The sequence below is a fragment of the Nerophis ophidion genome, linkage group LG25 (genome assembly GCF_033978795.1).
Source record: "Nerophis ophidion isolate RoL-2023_Sa linkage group LG25, RoL_Noph_v1.0, whole genome shotgun sequence".
Classification (NCBI taxonomy): Eukaryota; Metazoa; Chordata; class Actinopteri; order Syngnathiformes; family Syngnathidae; genus Nerophis; species Nerophis ophidion.
This window is the reverse complement of record NC_084635.1, coordinates 3088064-3110451: the sequence shown is the minus strand read 5'-3', so window position 1 is coordinate 3110451 and position 22388 is coordinate 3088064. Positions and strand designations below refer to the sequence as shown.

At 40.0% G+C, this 22388-nt stretch overlaps 1 protein-coding gene across 2 annotated transcripts in view; it reads left to right on the top strand.

Moving 5' to 3' along the window:
- Window positions 1–6163: 6163 nt before the first annotated feature.
- Window positions 6164–22388, top strand: part of mpped2a (metallophosphoesterase domain containing 2a) — a 276284-nt gene continuing 260059 nt past the window's right edge. The window contains exons 1-2 of one of the 2 annotated variants that reach the window (XM_061887744.1): window positions 6164–6198; window positions 11996–12169. The gene's annotated coding sequence lies outside the window, so the exon portion shown is untranslated. Of the gene's footprint in view, window positions 6199–11790; window positions 12170–22388 lie in introns of those variants that run through there. The other variant, XM_061887742.1, reaches the window with a different exon arrangement.

Genomic DNA, 22388 nt, shown 5'->3' with positions numbered 1-22388 from the left:
TACACAGCATTCTGGACATATGTGTTGCTGAATCTTTTGTATTGTTCAATTAATAATGGAGACGTCAAAGAAGAAACATGTAGGTGGGAAGCAGTGTATTGCGGCCGCCTTTAGCAACACAAAAACGGCCGGTGTTTCATTGTTTACATTCCTGAAAGATGACGGTGAAGCTTTACTATGGAACAGAGCGGTCAAGCGAACATGGTTCCCGACCACATGTCAACCAGCAGGTTTCAGTGAGAAAATGGTGGTAATAAGTCGGCTCTTACCGTAGACACGAGAGGCGAAGACATGGATGGATTGCGTTGTTCCTCCTGCACATGTCAAAGAGGCAGCTGCGACTCTTTTGCCTCCTCCCACCGGCCGCCCCCGACCGTCGGATGCTTCCACCGTTTTTGGAGGGGAAAAAAAAAATCTCAGCCCGGCCCGACCGGCTGCCTTCGCCTTGTCGAGAAACGTGGCTTCCCTCTGAGACACTGGCGGTCACCACACCTGTGGCCACACCCCTCCGACTTTCAGGCTGTACAGGTACGACCATATAATCTCTCTAAAACACTATTAACACAATAAGCAGATAAGGGATTTTTCAAAATTATCCTAGTAAATGTGTCTAATAACATCTGAAAACACTGCATGAATAAATGTAATACTACAAAGATCTGAATCCTTACAGAATTATCTGTTGTTAGTGGAAAAGCGGTCTGCATGCAGTGCCGTCCACGCAGCACCAGCCGCCTAGTCCTAATAGTTGTTCAGCCAACCCTTTTAAGTTACAGTTCGGTAAATATAATGAATGCCAATTGCGTCGTCCCTAATAGCTGTTCAGCAAACCCTTTTAAGTTACGGTTTTAAGAAGAACCAAATGTTGAAACCGTGAGTCAGGATGGTGTGTGGAAAAGCAAAATGCCTGTGTCAGTCTCCCCGATAGTAATCATGTTAAAGCAAAAAATTTGTATGAAAGCTCTGCGAAAAGGTGTCATTGCACACAGGATTTACCATTGACAGGTGGTTCTGCTTCACATCTAGTAAGTCTCTGAAATTAAAGAAGACTGTCAATGGTATACCAAAAGCTTAGGGCTTTTGTAATGGCCATAGGGTTCCATTGATATATAATAAAAATTGCTAGTCACCTTTGACTTATGCACGGCTGGGAAAATAATTTTATATACTTGTGTCATCCATTTAAATATTATGAAACAGTTACAAGCGTACTAAATAATTATGTTAATATTAAAAAATGTAATGTAAATGAATGTGGGGATATAAAAGGCATCTTGTGCTTTCAGACCGGGCAGAAGCGGAAGTAGATGACAGTGAGGATGCGAGCTTACAGAACGTCCAGTCACAAACAAGAAATAATCGAAGACCAAATAAAAAAATGATCAGCAATGGAGTGATAGAACCATCAACATCTGCGTGGGCCTCTCCTGTTGTTCTAACACCCAGGAAGGACGGCACATCCTGATTCTGTGTGGACTACAGGGGCCTGAACGCCAAAACCCAGCATGACGCATATACCATGCGTACATGAGATCCTGGAGTCGTTGCAAGGTGTACACACATTTGGATTTGGATTGGCTCTGCAAAATGTCTCTGACAGTCAAGCAAACTAACAGCGCTCTATCAAAAAGAAAATCCTTTGATTTAGAAATGTCATGACTTGTTTTATCATTCCCACTAATCGTTTTGAGAAATTGTAGATGTCACCTGATTAAATGTTCAACTACAATGAGCTGAATTGTTAATGAATTATCTGAGTAGGTGGAAAAGCAGCCTGCCTCATAGTTGTTCAGCCAACCCTTTTAAGTTATGAATTGGTAGTCAACATGGGGGCCGATTGCGTCGTACCTTAAAGGGGGACATTATCACAATTTCAAAAGGGTTAAAAACAATACAAATCAGTTCCCAGTGGCTTGTTGTATTTTTTGAATTTTTTTTCAAAATTTTACCGATCTCGGAATATCCCTAAATAAAGCTTTAAAGTGCCTTATTTTCGACTCTCTGCGAAGACACTGGCCATTTCCCTGTGACGTCACACAGTGCTGCCAATGTAAACAAACAATGGGAATACCACAGCAAGATATAGCGACATTAGCTCGGATTCAAACTCGGATTTCAGCGATTTAAGCGATTCAACAAATTACGCATGTATTGAAACAGATGATTGGAGTATGAAAATTTTGAAGAAGAAACTGAAGCTATTGAGCGAATAGCTATTGACGCTATTCATAGCCATAGCATGGCCGAATAGCTGCGTTAGCATCGCCGGTAAAATGTGCGGACCAAACGATCAGGACTTTCGCATCTTTTGACACTGAAGCAACTTAAATCCGTCGATTGGTAAGTGTTTTTTTCGCATTAAATGTGGGTGGAAGTAAACGTAATATAGTTGCAAATGCATCTACAGGTTATCCATACATCTCTGTGCCATGTCTGCTTAGCACCGCCGGCAAATAGCATGTTAGCATCGATGAGCATAGCATGTTAGCATCGATTAGCTGGCAGTCAAAATCAACAAAACTCACCTTTGTGATTTTGTTGACTATCGTTTCAAATGCATCTGCAGGTTATCCATACATCTCTGTGCCATGTCTGCTTGAGCATCGCCGGTAAAATGTGGAGACACTCTGGCACATTCAATGGGGGTCTGGCGGCAGACACTTTGGCATCTTGGGGCCAGTGGTGCAACTTGAATCCCTCCCTGTTAGTGTTGTTACACCCTCCGACAACACACCCCCGAGGCATGATGTCTCCAAGGTTCCAAAAAATAGTCAAAAAACGGAAAATAACAGAGCTGAGACCCGGTGTTTGTAATGTGTTGAAAATTAAAATGGTGGGTGTGTTACCTCGGCGATGTCACATTCTGACGTCATCGCTTCCAGCACGATAAACAGAAAGGTGTTTAATTCGCCCAAATTCACCCATTTAGAGTTCGGAAATCGGTTAAAAAAATAGATGGTCTTTTTTCTGCACCATCAAGGTATATATTGACGCTTACATAGGTCTGCTGATAATGTTCCCCTTTCATAGCTGTTCAGCCAACCCTTTTAAGTTACAGTTCGACATAGTGCTGTATTTTACTTCTTTATCTCTTTTTTTCAACCAAAAATGCTTTGCCCTGATTAGGGGGTACTTGAATTACAAAAATATTCACAGGGGGTACATCACTGAAAAAAGATTGCGAACCACTGACTTAGATTACCATAGTAACTAGTAAGACTACCATAGTAACTAATGCATCATGCAAAACAGCAGATTCCAACCATTGAAAGTCTTTGTATAGTTCAAGACTTACAGTCATTTGAAAACATACTTTGCACAACATAATGGCAGCTACAGTTTTAACCTTAAAGATCAAAAACAATTATTTGGGAATGTCCGGCGGGCCTGATTGAAAAGCCTAGCGGGCCGCATGTGGCCCCCGGTCTTAATTTGCCCAGGTTTGGACTAAAGGCAACCACTGAGTCCCCTTGTCTTCCAAGCAACACCCGCAATACACCAAGTAGACTCGATCCGGCTACATAAATATGGTATGAATACAGTATAAATACATTATAAATATGGTATTGATATGGTAAATATGCAGTTATTTACAATGGGCATAACTTTTACAGTCATTCAATTATGTGTACTTTAAAGTCCTACTGAAAGCCACTACTAGCGACCACACAGTCTGATAGTTTATATATCAATGATGAAATATTAACATTGCAACACATGCCAATACGGCCGCTTTAGTTTACTAAATTGCAATTTTAAATTTTGCGTGGAAGTATCGTGCTAAAACGTCACAAATTGTAGAGGATATTTTGTTCCAGCACTGTTCCCAGCTATACGTTGTCTGTTTTCATTGCATAATTCCACAGTATTATGGACTTCTGTGTAGCTGAATCTTTTGCAATTTGTTCAATGAATAATGGAGACATCAAAGAAGAAAGCTGTAGGTGGGAAGCGGTGTATTGCGGCCACCTTTAGCAACACAGTGGGGCGGCATAGCTTGGTTTGTAGAGTGGCCGTGCCAGCTACGTGAGGGTTGCAGGTTCAATTCCCGCTTCCGCCAATCTAGTCACTGCCGTTTTGTCCTTGGGCAAGGTACTTTACCCACCGGCTCCCAGTGCCACCCACACTGGTTTAAATGTAACTTAGATATTGGGTTTCACTATGTAAAGCGCTTTGAGTTACTACAGAAAAGTGCTATATAAATATAATTCACATCACAAACACAGCCGGTGTTTCATTGTTTACATTCCCGAAAGATGACGGTGAAGCTTTACTATGGAACAGAGCGGTCAAGCGAACACGGTTGGATTGGACCACACACACAAAGTACAGTGTATTATGCAGCGATCATTTCGAAAGATCGTGTTTTGAAGAGGGTCCCTTGCGAAGGGCAGAGATGGGCATCGCCACCACCCGTCGACTGGTGCTGAAGAAGGTGCGGGGCCGACCTTCAGGTTGTACAGGTACGACCATATAATCTCACTAAAACAGTAGTAACATATTAAGCAGATAAGGGATTTTCCAGAATTATCCTAGTAAATTTGTCTAATAACATCTGAATCGCTCCCACTGTATAGTCTTTTTTTTTTCTAGTCCTTCACTCTCACTTTCCTCATCCACAAATCTTTCATTTTCGCTCAAATTAATGAGGAAATTGCCGCTTTCTCGGTTCGAATCGCTCTCTCTGCTGGTGGCCATGATTGTAAACAATGTTCAGATGTGAGGAGCTCCACAACCCGTGACGTCACGCGCACATCGTCTGCTACTTCCGGTACAGGCAAGGCTTTTTTATCAGCGACCAAAAGTTGCGAACTTTATCGTCGATGTTCTCTACTAAATCCTTTCAGCAAAAATATGGCAATATCACGAAATGATGAAGTATGACACATAGAATGGACCTGCTATCCCCGTTTGAATAAGAAAATCTCATTTCAGTAGGCCTTTAAACTATGGATTATGAAAAGTCATCTTGCATCTTAATTTTGATAGAAAATCACAGTTTGCTTCAATAATGCATGAAGGTTTTTTTTGACATTGGTCCAACCAGAAATTCTACATTTGCACAACTTGATGTCTTTTGGCTGTAGACTTGTATTGGTACAATTATTGATTTCACAGGTGACAAATGCTGCTGCTCATGGCGTGCACTTGTTGAACTCGTCTACCGTCTTTTCAACCCACCCGTGTTCCTGGTCGACTTCGTGGTGTTCTTTTTGCACCTGTGGAATTTTTTTCCCCCAGCGTTTTGTGGCAAGGGAGCACACGCAGTGGAAGTGTATCGCAATCAAAGGACAGGGAAGCTCCGGCGTAATCCGACTTGCAGAGATAAATTGTCAGGGCAGTGCAGGGCGGCCGGCCTGCAGGACGCGGCCGCTGAGCCCCTGACAGCCCAGTCAGCAGAGGTGGGGGTCAGGGGGCATCACAGTAGACAGCAACGCTCCCATTATTTATTAAATCTGTGCAGCGGGAGATGAATCGCCTGACCTGCAAGTGTCTTGTTTTTTTTTTGTGGTGTTGCCAGTAGTGCACATTTCTTTCTTCAATTTATGAACAGAAAAAAATACTTGGCAATACAACACATTTGGATGATGAATCAAAATATAAGGAATATATGTAATAGTGTGATGTTATTGCGCTATATTATGAACGAGACAGGGTGTTATGTTTTATTTTGAAGTATTGGTTTTATTTTGAAGAACAGGATGTCCGGTGCAGGAAGTGACTTTGCTGTTTTTTTTCGGATATTTACATGATCCTCTTCTTTCGGACTTTTGATGACGAGGTAATAGTTCTTCACTGCTCCATGTTTTTTAGTGTAAATATTATTTCTAAACTTTCTTATACTTTAAAAGTTGTAGGTATAAGTGATGTGTGGTTTAAGTTTTTTTTTTATGCACAATTTTGTTAAGAAGCGTCGAATGTTTGAAATGTTTGGTCATAATTACTCATGGTATTTACGCAGGTATCACTCCGCCAGAAAGTAGAGACCCGGGTATGTGTTTCGTGTTTCCAACACAGGTATGTGGATTTGTGCATTATTATTATTCATTGTGATAAAACGTTTTTGTTATTGTAATTTAAATTATTATTTTTATATGAATGAATGTTGTTTACTTCCTCTTCTTTCGGACTTTTGATGAGGAGGTATCACTCCGCCAGAAAGTAGAGACCTGTGTATGTTTCGTGCTTCCAACACAGGTATGTGGATTTGTGCATTATTATTATTTTTTTTGTGATAAAACGTTTTTGTTATTGTAATTTAAATTATTATTTTTACATGAGTGAATGTTTACTTCCTTTTCTTTCGGACTTTTGATGAGGAGGTATCACTCCGCCAGAAAGTAGAGACCTGTGTATGTGTTTCGTGTTTCCAATAGGGGTGGGCGATATCGCAAATTTGGGTATCGATACCTATCCGATACCGGCCAGTATTGCCGATAGCGATACCGATACCGGAAGTGTCGTTATCTGATAGCAATAAAGTAATGCAAATAAGGTGCAAACAACTACTGAACCTGGCTTGTGGCCTCAAAACACACAAACACTTAAGGTAAATAACAAAACTCTAGTTATTGAACAAAGTTGTAAACATGAACACAAAACAAAAGAACCGCGAAATTCAAATAAAAAAGTAATATTATCAATTACAATAAAGTAAATAGTGCAAATAAGGTGAAAACAAATACTGAACTTTGCTAGTCGCCTCACAACACACAAGAACTTAAGTTAAAAAGAAAACACTAGTTATTAAACAGTTTTAAAAATGAACACAAAACAAAAGAACTGAGAAATTCTTATCGTTATTTTAGTGCAATAAAATACTTTACAGTTTACAACCAAGACATTAAGTCACACTGGAAACGCACGCGTGTGTGTGTGCATGTCAGAGTGAAACTCGGAGCGAATTATACTGATGTGTGTGCGCGAACGCGCCAAGCGTCATGTTAATTGTATTTATTTTATTTTATTTTGGGTCAAAGATGAATTTTCAAAGTGTTTTTAAATCCCGTTCGTGACCCATCACTAGGGAGGAGGAAGGAGTGGTGAGGAGCGCTGCGCTCACATTTTTTTTAAAATCGGAGTGATTCGCTTAATTTGGTGAAGTATCGATACCATCACGCCGGTATTGATACGATACCGATACACACCAAGTATCGATACGCCCAGCCCTAGTTTCCAACACAGGAGGTGGCCAATAAATGATGGAATGGTGGAGTGTCTTTTACTTAAATAAAAAAACTACACAACGCAGAATAAGACTCACTACATATAGTGTGTACTAATCTAAAATATGTGAAACAAAAACAATGACTATATTTTCCGGACAATACGGTGCACTGGATTATAAGGTGCACCGCCGATGAATGGTCTATTTTTGATCTTTTTTCATATACAAGGCGCACCGGATTATAAGGCGCATTACAGGAGTCTTTTTTTTTTCTTTTCTAAATGTTAAACACATCCATGTGGTCTACATCAGTGTTTTTCAACCACTGTGCCGCGGCACACCGGTGTACCGTGAGATACAGTTTGGTGTGCAAATTAATTATAATCCGTAAATAATGTGCCATTGTTGAGTGGCTGGGCTGTCTAGAGCGCGACAGAGTAACCGTGTAATACCCGTCCGTATCAGTAGGTGGCAGCAGGTAGCTAATTGCTTTGTGGATCGCGATCACAATATGCAGACGAAAGCGGGAAGTAGTGTGAAGGTAAAAAGGTATCTAGTGCTTAAAAGACAAGTGCCACTAAGAAAATGCATTGAAGCTTAGAGATAGCTATGCAAAACTAAAACTAAACTAACTGCAAAGTAAACAAAAAGAGAATCCTAGATGACAGCAAAGACTGACAGCGTGTGGATCAGCAGACGGTGCCCACAAAGTACAGCCGTACATGACCTGACAATCAACAACAAAATAGGAGTGCAAGACAAAAACTAAAACACTACACAAATGAAAACAACAAAAAACTCCCCAAAAGTCACGGCGGGATGTGACAGGTCATGACAGCACACCTACTTTGTGACGAACTATAATGATGCATGCTTGGTTATGGTTTGAATTTTTATCCAACAATTGCGAGAACAACTTTTTACTGTCAATATTGGCTGCTGAGTTTCATTTTTTATCTTTTCTGCTTGTGGTGTGCCTCGGGATTTTTTCAATGAAAAAAATGCGCCTTGACTCAAAGAAGGTTGAAAAACACTGGTCTACATAACATGTCATGGTGGTTCTTTGGTCAAAATGTCGCATAGATAACGTTTTACAGCTCATCTTCAAGCCGCTTCCAGATTCGACATTTTTTGGGCAATCTTATTTACGTGGCTCACCTTCGGCAGCGTCTTTTCCCCGTCATCTTTGTTGTAGCGGTGTAGCGTGCAAGGACGGGAGTGGAAGAAGTGTCAAAAGATGGAGTTAACTGTTTTAATAACGTTCAGACTTTACTTCAATCAATAACAGAGCAGCATCTCCTCATTCGGAAACCATGCCAGAAACGCCACTTATTTTTTTAGCCTGGAACTAAGCCATATGCTTGGAGCATGTTCTCACGCCAACAAGTAAACTGTCAGTTTTTCCTCTGCATTTGTGTTTGTTTCCTGTCTTTAGTTCCTGTCAGCACTTTTATTTTGGTTCTGTTTCCGGTTTGTCTCCATGAGTGCTGTGTCCCTTCAGCTGTGGCTAATTGGCACCTGGCCACACCTGGTGTCAATCAGCCAGACACTATTTAAAGCTGCCTTCACCTCCAGTCAGGGCTGGATTATTGTCACCACTACCTGTCAATGTCATTTATACTTATAGTTGTAACTGTGCCTACTTCTGTTCACTCTGCTCATGTCATAGTTCCTTCGTGTCACAGTAAGTGTTTTTGTTTCCAGTCCACAGTTAGCCTTTGTGCTAGTTTTTGTTCATAGCCAAGTTTGTTCTCCGCCTTGTGCGCGCCTTTTGTTTGTTCTTGTTTTAATGTTAAATTAAATCATGTTTACCTGCACGATGCCTGCCGCCTTCTCTGCATCTTGGGGTCGGTCACAAACTCAACCTGACTGTGACAAGTCTCCAGCCGTCATCGTGTGGGTTGCAGTGACCATCGATGCAAGACGCATTGTAGCAGGTTTGACTCTGATTTATTCTTTCAATAAACAAGCTTTGGTTCCAGTCGGTCGCGCCAATTTTTAGCCCAACCTTACTTCCTGCTCGTCAAGGTGCGCCTTTCGGTGGCCGGTGGCTGCGTCTTCCGCCGGGGCTCAACTCTCCTGGTCGCTCTCGTCGTCTTCGTTGTCCGTTGTTCCTTCTCCTACTTCTGCCACGATTGCTCCTCCTTCTCCCCTTTTATGCTGCAGCAGAAGATGCAGGGATTGAGAGAAGGTGTGTCGTTTATGCACCTGACTCTGATGGCTGCAGTGTCGCTCCAGGCGTGCCCCGCCTCTCCGCTCCGCTGCATGCTCCACCTCCTGGCCGCCATCTTGGGCAGGACCGCTGTTTGTCCTAGCCTGCTGTTGGCTCGTCAGCTCCGTCTCTCCACACTGACATAAACTATAACAAGCTGCATAACTGATATACAAGGTTAGGGTTAATGGGTTAAATGTAATCCCTCTTTGCGTGTCGCACTACTTTGCACTGAGCTCCCTTTTAATTTGATTTGAATACATCTGATCCAATTATTCTAAAAGTCCCAGGGAAACTGTTTTTATAGTACAGCCGACACCCAAAGGACGGCAGATCGCTGCTGTCTCACTCACACACACACACACACACACACACACACACACACACACACACATACACACATACACACACACACACACACACACACACACAAAACAGTAGGACTTCTAATGATTACTATTGTAGCAAGCGGCACTGTTTAACATAGCAGATATGTGAAGGAGGTGGCCCTTTAACAAAAGCTTGACTCTCCTGGGAAATGTGGATCCCATCTTTGGTTTGTGTCTCATTAATTCCGCGATTCCCATAATCTCTGGGATGGGAGGCAGAATAGCGAAACAATAATAATTGACTGATTATACTTGGGTCTCTTTGGTCCTGTTGACTCCAGCCAAAGTGTTTTTTCTCTTCAGTCTGCAAGTGTGAGATTACCCGTGAACTACATTAGATGAATTCAAAAATTAGGGGTGTAACGGTACACAAAAATTTCGGTTCGGTACATACCTCGGTTTAGAGGTCACGGTTCGGTTCATTTTAGGTACAGTAAGAAAACAACAAAATATAAATTTTTTGGTTATTTATTTACCAAATTTGGAAACAATGGCTTTATCCTTTTAACATTGGGAACACTATAATAATTCTGCCCACGTTAATCCACATAAAACTGCCTCTAGTTGTTGCTTTGATTAAATAAAATGACAAAACTTTTCTTCTACATATAAAAAGTGCAACATTAAACAGTTTCAAGTCAACTCACCATGCTTAATTTATCACAGCATTTGGGAAGTCTGTAGTTGATTTTTATGATGTAAATGTTATATTTTTATCAATATGTGTTAGCAGGGACCCTGCCATTCAAAACTAGGCTGCTACATTAGTAATAATAATAATAATAGATTTATATCGCGCTTTTCTATTGTTAGATACTCAAAGCGCTCACAGAGAAGTGGGAACCCATCATTCATTCACACCTGGTGGTGGTAAGCTACATCTGTAGCCACAGCTGCCCTGGGGTAGACTGACGGAAGCGTGGTTGCCAGTTCGCGCCTACGGCCCCTCCGACCACCACCTATCATTCGTTCACCAGTGTGAGCGGCGCCGGGGGCTAGGGTGAAGTGTCCTGCCCAAGGACACAACGGCAGCGATTTGGATGTTAATAGGTGGGAAGCGAACCTGCAACCCTAAGGTTTCTGGCACGGCCGCTCTACCCACTACGCCATGCCGCCCCAAATGATTAATGTAACTATAGCTGAAAAAAATAGTACCATAGCAATAGGAGAGACTATTCATCCCTGAACACCATGGAGTTCATGTAGGCTTTATGATGCACTTACATTATTATATACACTATCACAGACAGAAACTCTTCATTTAACATATTGAGCTTTTTTGCTGCTTCAACACACCTCAATCAACACTGTCCGTAACACACACACACACGCACACACCGCAAAATGAGCTAACGTTACGCTAAAAGCTAATTAGCCTTCACCTCAAGCAAGGACTGTGAGTGAGCTGAGCTGCCGCTTATATTTCTAGAAGGTCAAAGTCATAGTGATGTTACTAGTAGTTGACTTGGAAGTGTTTAGTATAATTTGGGGAGAGTCCGCTGTGTTATGCTCACCTGCTAAACACCTATGTGCTCGACGCTGAAGCGATGACTACATGAGCTCTGAATACACACTGCTGATTGGCTGCTACCGCTACGGTTGTAACCAATCAGATGGTTGTGTGGGTGGGACAAATGCTGGGTGCTGTGTAGGAGATGGAGGCAGAAAGCAGAGCAGCTTATTAAGACTTTAGCATATGCGGCTACTTCATATGTTCGTGTGGAAACTCGTTTGGTACTCCTCCGCACAGAACCGAAACCCCCGTACCGAAATGGTTCAATACAAATACACGTACCGTTACACCCCTATCAAAAAATACATATCATAATTGTTTTGTAACAGTGTCTACCCTATTTTCCGGACCATAGAGCACACCAGACTGTAAAATACAGATATATACTTTGTGAAATGAGTTAAATGAATTGTATTTGTGTTGACGAATATTAGTTGGGAAATGAACAAAATTCAATGGTCCAATCAACGTCAGAATCCGACATTGGTCGTCAAAAAGAATGTTGTTTCAACGTTGTATTTTTGTTGTCAAATATTGGTTGGGAAATGACCAAAATTCGATGGTCAAATCAACGTCAGAACCCGACTGTGGTGGGCGTGGCCTGCGCACCTACAGCGAAGCGGGGTGTGGCAGAACCGGCTTCGAGATTAGCGACAGGTGAGTGGATGACACAGCTGAAAGTGTTTGTCTAATCACCTGTCGCTCTGTTAAAGGCAGCAGTCGGGAAGGAGATTGGATTGGTTGGCGGTGAAGCACGAGCACGAGTGAGACAAAGACTGACGAGGACAAATGCTGAAAAGCACCAAGACGTTATTGAAAAATGTGACAGTCGCTTGCTGCCGTGCGGGTTCCCAGGACCATCAAGGAAGGACATCTCGCTTGAGCAGGTTTGACTTAGTTTATTTTTCAGTATAAGTGAAGTGAAGTGAATTATATTTATATAGCGCTTTTCTCTAGAGACTCAAAGCGCTTTACATAGTGGAACCCAATATCAAAGTTACATTTAAACCAGTGTGGGTGGCACTGGGAGCAGGTGGGTAAAGTGTCTTGCCCAAGGACACAACGGCAGTGACTAGGATGGCGGAAGCGGGAATCGAACCTGCAACCCTTTGAGTTGCCACTCTACCAACCGAGCTATGCCGCCCCAGTATAGCTTTGTCTTGAGGTCGGGTCGCTTTTCAGCTCCGCCTCTCCACTGCTCACGGTCCGCTTTTCTGCCGCCGCCGTCGTCCTCGTCTGCTCTTTGTTGCTTTTCGCTCCTCGGGATATCCTCCTCCTTCTCCCCTTTTATACATTATGAGGAGAAATGTTAATTGTGTGCTGGTGCGCGATCCACGTGCCGGCACTTGACCGCGGCCTCGCTCCCGGCACGTCCCGCCTCTACGCTCGACACATTCTCCATCTCCTCGCAGCCATCTTGGGCCGGGCTCCAGCGTGCGCTGCTCCTCCTCTCCACACCGACATTGATTAAACATCGTCAAAAAGCATGTTAGGTTTGAGTTGCTCAATGTTGTTTCAATGTCTTGTCCCTCTCTCATATTTGCCGCTATTAAAGAGCTGTGATTGGACATATTCCGAATTTGTCCCACCCATCGACAAGGCGATGTTTTGTCACAGAACACTGGCATTAACACAATGATCCAGGGCAAGAAAAATGCATGTTTCAAGAAGTATTTTTATATAGGAATATAATAGTATAACATGAACAAAAGCTACAAAATGATATTGTTGAGTGGACAATATGTCTAATGTTTTTATTTCTGACAGTCCAAATATTTCAACATGCACGCAGACACGACATTCTCTCTCTGTTGTCTGTCTCCACAGTGCACGCAAAACAGTTTCAGGCTTGATAAATCACATTACCAGCGCAAAATTCTATTTGTATCGTTTTTGTTCTAATAATCAGCGCATATTCTGCTCACTCGTGGAGACAGACACGCTAAAATGGATTGCGCTCGCTATTTTGCTTATGCAAGAGGCGCAGTGGCTTAGTCCGGGGGTCAGTAACCCACAGCTCAAGAGCCGCTCTTTAGCGCCGCCCTAGTGGCTCCCTGGACCTCTTTCAGAGATGTGTGAAAATGGAAAAAGATGAAGAAAAAACAAATATATATTTCTTTAAATATATTTTCTGTAGGAAAACAAATGACACAAACCTTCCTAACTGTTAGAAATCCCACTCTTTATATTATCAATCAATCAATGTTTACTTATATAGCCTTAAATCACGAGTGTCTCAAAGGGCTGCACAAGCCACAACGTCATCCTTACACATGCTTCACTGATGAGAGTATTTGGCAAGCACATTTTTATCCCACTATTGCCGCGGTCCTTGAAGTAACCATAGTTTCTTTACATGCACAACTTCCTCCGATGCTGCCACAGAAAGACGTGTTTTGATGCCACTTCTTTGTCTCATTTTGTCCACCAAACATTTTATACTGTGCGTGAATGCGCGAAAGTGAGCTTTGTTAATTTTATTGATTTGCTGGAGTGCTTATCGGCATATTTGGTCAATCCATGACTGCAAGCTAATCGATGCTAAAATGCCATTTTTTAATGTCGTTTTTAGGTATATTTAATATCCTTTACTTATGTCCTCCGTGTATTTAGATTATATTTGCATGTCTCATGACAAATTATATGTAATATTGGCTGCATTTCTCATGGATGTTTGTGTGCCATGTTGTTCCAGACCACAGCAAACACCTTGCAAAGATTGTAAGAAAGACCTTTCCTTAAACTTGGGAACACACATCTATACCTTTGGCAATTCTACGACTAATTTGAAGGAGTTATCTCACCCTATGAGAAGCCTCTGTTTTACTAACTACTTCCAATGTTGCAAAAATGTGTAGAATGAAAATTAAAATGCAACACTTCTGTCAACCAATATTTGCGTCAGCCTTTGATAGAAGGCTAATATAGCTAATATAGACACTTACATCATGTGTTGCCTTCATTATAACATTTATATAAGAATTTTAAAGTCCTTTTGATAGTAGGCTAATATAAGTAATATAGACACATCATGTGTCGTCTTCATTATAACACTTATATAAGAATTTTAAAGTCCTTTTGATAGTAGGCTAATATAGCTAATATAGACACTTACATCATGTGTTGCCTTCATTATAACACTTATATAAGAATTTTAAAGTCCTTTTGATAGTAGGCTAATATAAGTAATATAGACACATCATGTGTTGTCTTCATTATAACACTTATATACGACATTTAAAGTCATTTTGATAGTAGGCTAATATAGACACTTGCACCATATGTTGCCTTCATTATAACACTTATAGAACACTTTTAAAGTCCTTTTGATAGTAGGCTTATATAGACACTTACATAATGTTTTGCCTTCATTATAACACTTATATAATACTTTTAAAGTCATTTTGATAGTAGGCTAATATAGACACTTGCACCATATGTTGCCTTCATTATAACACTTATAGAACACTTTTAAAGTCCTTTTGATAGTAGGCTTATATAGACACTTACATAATGTTTTGCCTTCATTATAACACTTATATAATACTTTTAAAGTCATTTTGATAGTAGGCTAATATAGACACTTGCACAATATGTTGCCTTCATTATAACACTTATATAAGACTTTTAAAGTAATTTTGATAGTAGGCTAATATAGACACTTACATCATGTGTTGCCTTCATTATAACACTTATATAAGACTTTTAAAGTCATTTTGATAGTAGGCTAATATAACTAATATAGACACATCATGTGTTGTCTTCATTATAACACTTATGTAGAACTTAACGTCATTTTGATAGTAGGCTAATGCAGCTAATAAGACAATTACATCATGTGTTGCCTTCATTATGACACATCAGACTTTAAAAGTGATTTTTATAGTAGGCTATTATAGACACTTACATCATGTGGTGCCTTCATTATAAGACTTTAAAAGTGATTTTGATAGTAGGCTACTATAGACACATCATGTGTTGTCTTCATTACAACACTTACATAAGACTTTTGAAGTAATTTTGATAGTAGGCTAATATAGCTAATATAGACACTTACATTATGCGTTGCTTTCATTATAACACTTACTATAAGACTTTTAAAGTCATTTTGATAGTAGGCTAATATAGACACTTCATTATAACACTTATATAAAACTTTTTAACAGTCATTTTGATAGTAGGCTAATATAGACACTTCATTATAACACTTATATAAAACTTTTTAACAGTCATTTTGATAGTAGGCTAAAATGGCTAATATAGACACATCATGTGTTGCCCTCATTATAACACTTATAAAATATTTTTAATATCTTTTTGATAGTAGGCTAATATACCTAGTATAGACACTTACTTCATTATAACACTTATATAAGACTTTTTAAAAGTCATTTTGATAGTAGGCTAAAACGACTAATATAGACACATCATGTGTTGCCCTCATTATATCACTTTAAAGGCATTTTAAAGTCATTTTATATAGTAGGTTAAAACAGACACATCAGGTGTTGCCTTCATTATAAAACTTATATAAGACTTTTAAATTAATTTTGATAGTAGGCTAATATAGTTAATATAGGCACTTACATCATGTGTTGCCTTCATTATAAGACTAATAGAAGTAGATCCGGTCCACATTGTATAAATGTAAGAATTAAATGGATCTGGACATAAGTATGAAATGATATTTAAATTTCACATGTATTATTTACTCATTTTATTCATTGTGTGCATGTACTGTACTGTAAGGCGGGAGTAAATTGAAACACTAAGAGAGGAAAAAATGGTATATTCAATGTCCAATGCTGTACACCCATCTTTAATTACCCATCAGGCATTGCCAGTCCCATCTCTGCCCGCCGGCCAACACTAATCACGTCCGGTTAGGGAGCGTGCGGAATCTGCGAGTGGGGATTCCCCACATGACCCCCTACTGCCTTGACCTCTGTGACCTCACCGGCTGGCCTTTGACCCTTGCCGCATGATAAGTGTCTGTGACCTCTGACCCGTCTGGATAATTAAAGAGTTGTGACCTCGGGCAGATTGAATCGGAAATCCGTCGTGGATGATTAGTGAGTTGGTAATAGGATGGAGGCATTTGCTATTTTTAGGAACATGAAATTCCGAGCAGTGCGATATCCCTGGTTTTCTTTCCCATCCGATACCGGGTCAAACTCAGGCTGGTATCGGCGATACCGCTCTGAAACCTTTACTTAGAGCAAATATACGGCGGTCTGCTAATATTCAAAAAATATCTCATATCATTATGAATACAGTACAGTTCTTTATGTATTTAAAACTACATTTATTGAGGTAGTCACGTGAACAACAACACTGATTATACGTACACTAAAACTGACTTTGAAACAATGTTGCAAAATAGTCGTATTAGTAAATTAAAACGTTGATGTTTAACGTTGGATCCACGTTGTTGGTTGGGAAATGACCACATTTTAATGGTCAAATCAATGTCACAACCCGACATTGATTTATCCCAGTCAAAAAGTATGTTGTGTCAACGTTATGTTGGAATTGTAGAATATTTGTTGGGAAATGACCGAATTTCAAATGATCAACTCAACATCAGAACCCAATGTTGATTAAATGTTGTCAACAAGCATTTTGTTTCAACGTTAGGTTTGAATTGTAGAACATTGGTCTATCTGTGTTGGCCCTGCGATGAGGTGGCGACTTCAATCAATCATCAATCAATGTTTATTTATATAGCCCTAAAACACAAATGTCTCAAAGGACTGCACAAACCATTACGACTACGACATCCTCGGAAGAACCCACAAAAGGGCAAGAAAAACTCACACCCAGTGGGACGCCAGTGACAATGATGACTATGAGAAACCTTGGAGAGGACCTCAAATGTGGGCAACCCCCCCCCCCCCCCCCCCCCCCCCCCCTATAGGGGACTGAAAGCAATGAATGTCGAGCGGGTCTAACATGATACTGTGAAAGTTCAATCCATAGTCGCTCCAACACAGCCGCGAGAGTTCAGTTCAAAGCGGATCCAAGACAGCAGCGAGAGTCCCGTCCACAGGAAACCATCCCAAGCGGAGGCGGATCAGCAGCGTAGAGATGTCCCCAACCGATACACAGGCGAGCGGTCCATCCTGGGTCTCGACTCTGGACAGCCAGTACTTCATCCATGGTCATCAGACCGGACCCCCTCCACAAGGGACTGGGGGACAGAGGAGAAAAAGAAAAGAAGCGGCAGATCAACTGGTCTAAAAAGGAGGTCTATTTAAAGGCTAGAGTATACAAATGAGTTTTAAGGTGAGACTTAAATGCTTCTACTGAGGTAGCATCTCGAACTGTTACCATTCCAGAGTACTGGAGCCCGAACGGAAAACGCTCTATAGCCCGCAGACTTTTTTTGGGCTTTAGGAATCACTAATAAGCCGTAGGTAAAATGTTGTTTCTGCTGTGTCTCCACCAAAACATTAATGTTTATTAAAATCCCTTACAAGCTTGTGCATCCTTCACAGGGATGTGATTTTAATGAGTAATGACCACTTCAGCGTGAGCGTCAACCTTGGGGCATTGATGTGGTCGATCGTCACGTTCCTGTGCGCAATGCAGCGGCCATTGTGTGCACGGTCAAAGATGCCGCTCCGGCAGGAAAGAACTGGACATTCCACACTCCTTCGCCCCGCTTGGATACCGTTGCTAAGGCTAGAAAAACTTTTTTTTTTTACCCCAACATGAGCAGCGGCAGAAGGACGGCGTGTGATTTTTTTTTTTTTTTTTGTCTTCATCGCTTAAGTGGGTTCTTTTGTAACCTTTTAATTAAATCATGGAAATAACAGTTTGGATGCTGAAATCACACGAGGCCGCTTTTGGCTCGTTCCTAAAGTCACACCCGTTTTAACTTATTGCCATTCCCAACATCGTCACGTTCATTTCCAAACCCCACCTTTCATCCATTAGGCCTAATTGCATTCTGATAATATTGCAAAAGTGTTAAAGGCCTACTGAAATGAGAATTTCTTATTTAAACGGGGATAGCAGCTCCATTCTATGTGTCATACATAATCATTTCGCCATATTGCCATATTTTTGCTGAAAGGATTTAGTAGAGAACATCCACGATAAAGTTTTGCACTTTTGGTCTCTAATAAAAAAGCCTTGCCTGTACCGGAACTGGCAGATGATGATGTCACCGGTGTTGAGGGGTCCTCACAATCCTCACATTGTTTATAATGTGAGCCACCAGCAGCAAGAGCAATTCGGACAAAGAAAGCAACGATTTCCCTATTTATTTCAGCGAGGATGAAAGATTCGTGGATGAGGATATTGATCGTGAAGGACTAGAAAAAAAAATAAAAAAGCAATGGCTCCGGGCGACGGCAGTTGAGCGTTTCAGATATAATTAGACACATTTACTAGGATAATTCTGGAAGATCCCTTATCTGCTTATTGTTTTAATAATGTTTTAGTGAGATTGTAAAGACATACCTTGAGGTCGTGATGGCTGCGGTGAACATGGCAGTGTCTCAGAGAGAAGCCGAGGAGCCAAGCTCACAGCTGCCTTTTTTGACAGCTACTGCAGGAGGACCAATGATCCACTGATGTCTCCGGTAAGATATATATAATATATCACAATTTTCCCATCCCAAAAAATGCTGGTTGACGTAGAGAAACATGTTCGCTTGACCGCTCTGTTGTTAAAGCTTCATAACAAACAAATAAACACCGGCTGTGTCTCGGTGCTAAAGACAGCTGCAATACACCGCTTTCCACCAACAGCATTCTTCTTTGACGTCTCCAATATTAATTGACAAATTGCAAAAAATTCAGCAAATAAACGTCCAAAATACTGTGTAATTGCGCGATAAAAAGAGACGACTTTTAGCCGTGTTGGTGCTGGGCTAATATGTCCCCTCCAAACCAAAACGTCACAAACACAGTTTCATCATACGCGTCATCATTCCGCGACGTTTTCAACAAAAAACTCCGTGGAAATTTAAATTGTAATTTATTAAACTAAAGCGGCCGTATTGTCAATGTGTTGCAATGTTAATATTTCATCATTGATATATAAACTATCAGACTGTGTGGTCGCTAGTAGTGGCTTTCAGTAGGACTTTGATTACAATACAACATTCATGAGCTGTCACAACCAGATCATATATTTGTTGTTATTATTTATAGATGAGTGTTCATTGTGTGTTTCTCCATGTGCACTGATTTACTGCACCTGCCTCTGATCACTAATCAGAAAGCTCTTAGTACTTGCCCCTCTCTGCACTTATCTTGGCATTCTTGTTTTGATGTTTGCCACAGTCTACATTTGCTCTTATGCTGTTTAGTTCTTAGCTAATTGTGCCCTTGAGCATCTTGTGTGTTCCCAGCAGCACACTGGGTTCTATTTGGACTTGTGCAGGTGCAGAATCAATCTTCATCTTGCCTTCGAGCGCTTCCTGATGTCCTTCTGCATCCTGGGAGAAACCACCCTCGCAAAAATGCCACACAAACACAACAACTGGAGATTGCTTCAAAACATCTTTTAAAAAAGTGTTTGTATGTGTGTGTGTGTGTGTGTTTTTATACATGCATATGTGTGTGTTATATATATATATATGTATGTATGTGTGTGTGTGTGTGTGCGTATGTATGTATGTACGGGGATGTGTGTGTGTTTGTAAATGTATGCATGTGTGTGTATTTATATAAACATGTATATGTGTGTGTGTATATTTATATAGAATGTATGTATGTGTGTGTGTATATATATATGAATGTGTGTATATATGTATGTGTTTATATATATATATGGGTGTGTATGAATGTTTGTGTATATATACACTGTGTGCGTGTGTGTATATATATACACACATCCATATATATATACATATAAACATGTATATATATATATATACATATATATGTATATGTATATATACATGTATATATATATACATACACGTGTGTGCGTGTATGTATATATATATATGTATGTGTGTATGTGTATATATGCATATGTGTATGTATATACATATAAATATGTATGTGTGTATATATATGTCTGTGTGTATATATGTTTGTATGAATATGTATGTGTATAAATGTGTGTGCGTGTGTATATATATATATATATATATATACATATATTTATATATATTTGTATGTATATATTTTTTAAATTGTTTTTGAAAATTGTTTATTAATTTAAAATCGGTATGAATAAGAATTGTGAATTGATATTTTAGTGCATGGATTGGCACAATTGGCGAAATTCCAGAGGGGCTGATTATGTTTTTATACACAATGACTTTCTGTAGACTTAATATATTTTGTATTAATGTGACATCATTATTCTAGTTAATCCACAAAATACACAACTCTTTTTTTCCCCCAACTCATTAATTAATGTACAAAGTGATGCAATATCATTAAAAACCTCTTGCTGTCAATCTCTGTTTAGCTTTCACACTGCCCTTAAATATAGTTAGTGTGCACAAAGCAACGTGTCCCTCCAGTGTACATTATGTACATCTTTATTATGTCCTATTCATCAATAATTATGTAATCGCTGCCTATTTTCATCCCTTTCTTTTCGTTGCCTCTATATCTTCCTTTGGTTATTCCCTTTTTGGCACATTCTTGGTGAGACAAAGCAATGTGTTGTGTGTTTGATATTAAAATATGTATTAGCTGGTGTCTGTTATCTGCAAAAATATGCTGCTGGTGGAAATGTGTTGCATTCTCAGTGAATGTAAAGAATAGAATAGAATAAAGTACTTTATTGATCTCTGGAGAAAATTCAGCACCAAAGTTTGCTCACAATAGACAATAATATTAATAAATAATATGTAATATATGAATAATATAAATATATTCTACATATATTTTACATTTAAATGTAGTCAAAAAGGAACATAATAGTGAGAGTCCAGTCCATAGTGGATCTAACATAATAGTGTGAGAGTCCAGTCCATAGTGGATCTAACATAATAGTGAGAGTCCAGTCCACAGTGGATCTAACATAATAGTGAGAGTCCAGTCCATAGTGGATCTAACATAATAGTGAGAGTCCAGTCCATAGTGGATCTAACATAATATTGTGAGAGTCCAGTCCATAGTGGATCTAACATAATAGTGAGAGTCCAGTCCATAGTGGATCTAACATAATAGTGAGAGTCCAGTCCATAGTGGATCTAACATAACATTCTGAAAGTCCAGTCCATAGTGGATCTAACATAATATTGTGAGTCCAGTCCATAGTGGATCTAACATAATATTGTGAGTCCAGTCTATAGTGGATCTAACATAATAGTGAGAGTTAGTGGATCTAGCATATTATTGTGAGAGTCCAGTCCATAGTGGACCAAACATAATATTGTGAGAGTCCAGTCCATAGTGGATCTAACATAATAGTGTGAGAGTCCAGTCCATAGTGGATCTAACATAATAGTGTGAGTCCAGTCTATAGTGGATCTAACATAATGAGAGTCCAGTCCATAGTGGATCTAGCATATTATTGTGAGTCCAGTCTATAGTGGATCTAACATAATAGTGAGAGTTAGTGGATCTAGCATATTATTGTGAGAGTCCAGTCCATAGTGGACCAAACATAATATTGTGAGAGTCCAGTCCATAGTGGATCTCACATATAGTGTGAGAGTCCAGTCCATAGTGGATCTAACATAATAGTGAGAGTCCAGTCCATAGTGGATCTAACATAATAGTGTGAGTCCAGTCTATAGTGGATCTAACATAATGAGAGTCCAGTCCATAGTGGATCTAGCATATTATTGTGAGTCCAGTCTATAGTGGATCTAACATAATAGTGAGAGTTAGTGGATCTAGCATATTATTGTGAGAGTCCAGTCCATAGTGGACCAAACATAATATTGTGAGAGTCCAGTCCATAGTGGATCTAACATAATAGTGTGAGAGTCCAGTCCATAGTGGATCTAACATAATAGTGAGAGTCCAGTCCATAGTGGATCTAACATAATATTGTGAAAGTCCAATCTATAGTGGATTTAACATAACCGTGAGAGTCCAGTCCATAGTGGATCTAACATATTATTGTGAGAGTCCAGTCCATAGTGGATCTAACATAATATTGTGAGAGTCCAGTCCATAGTG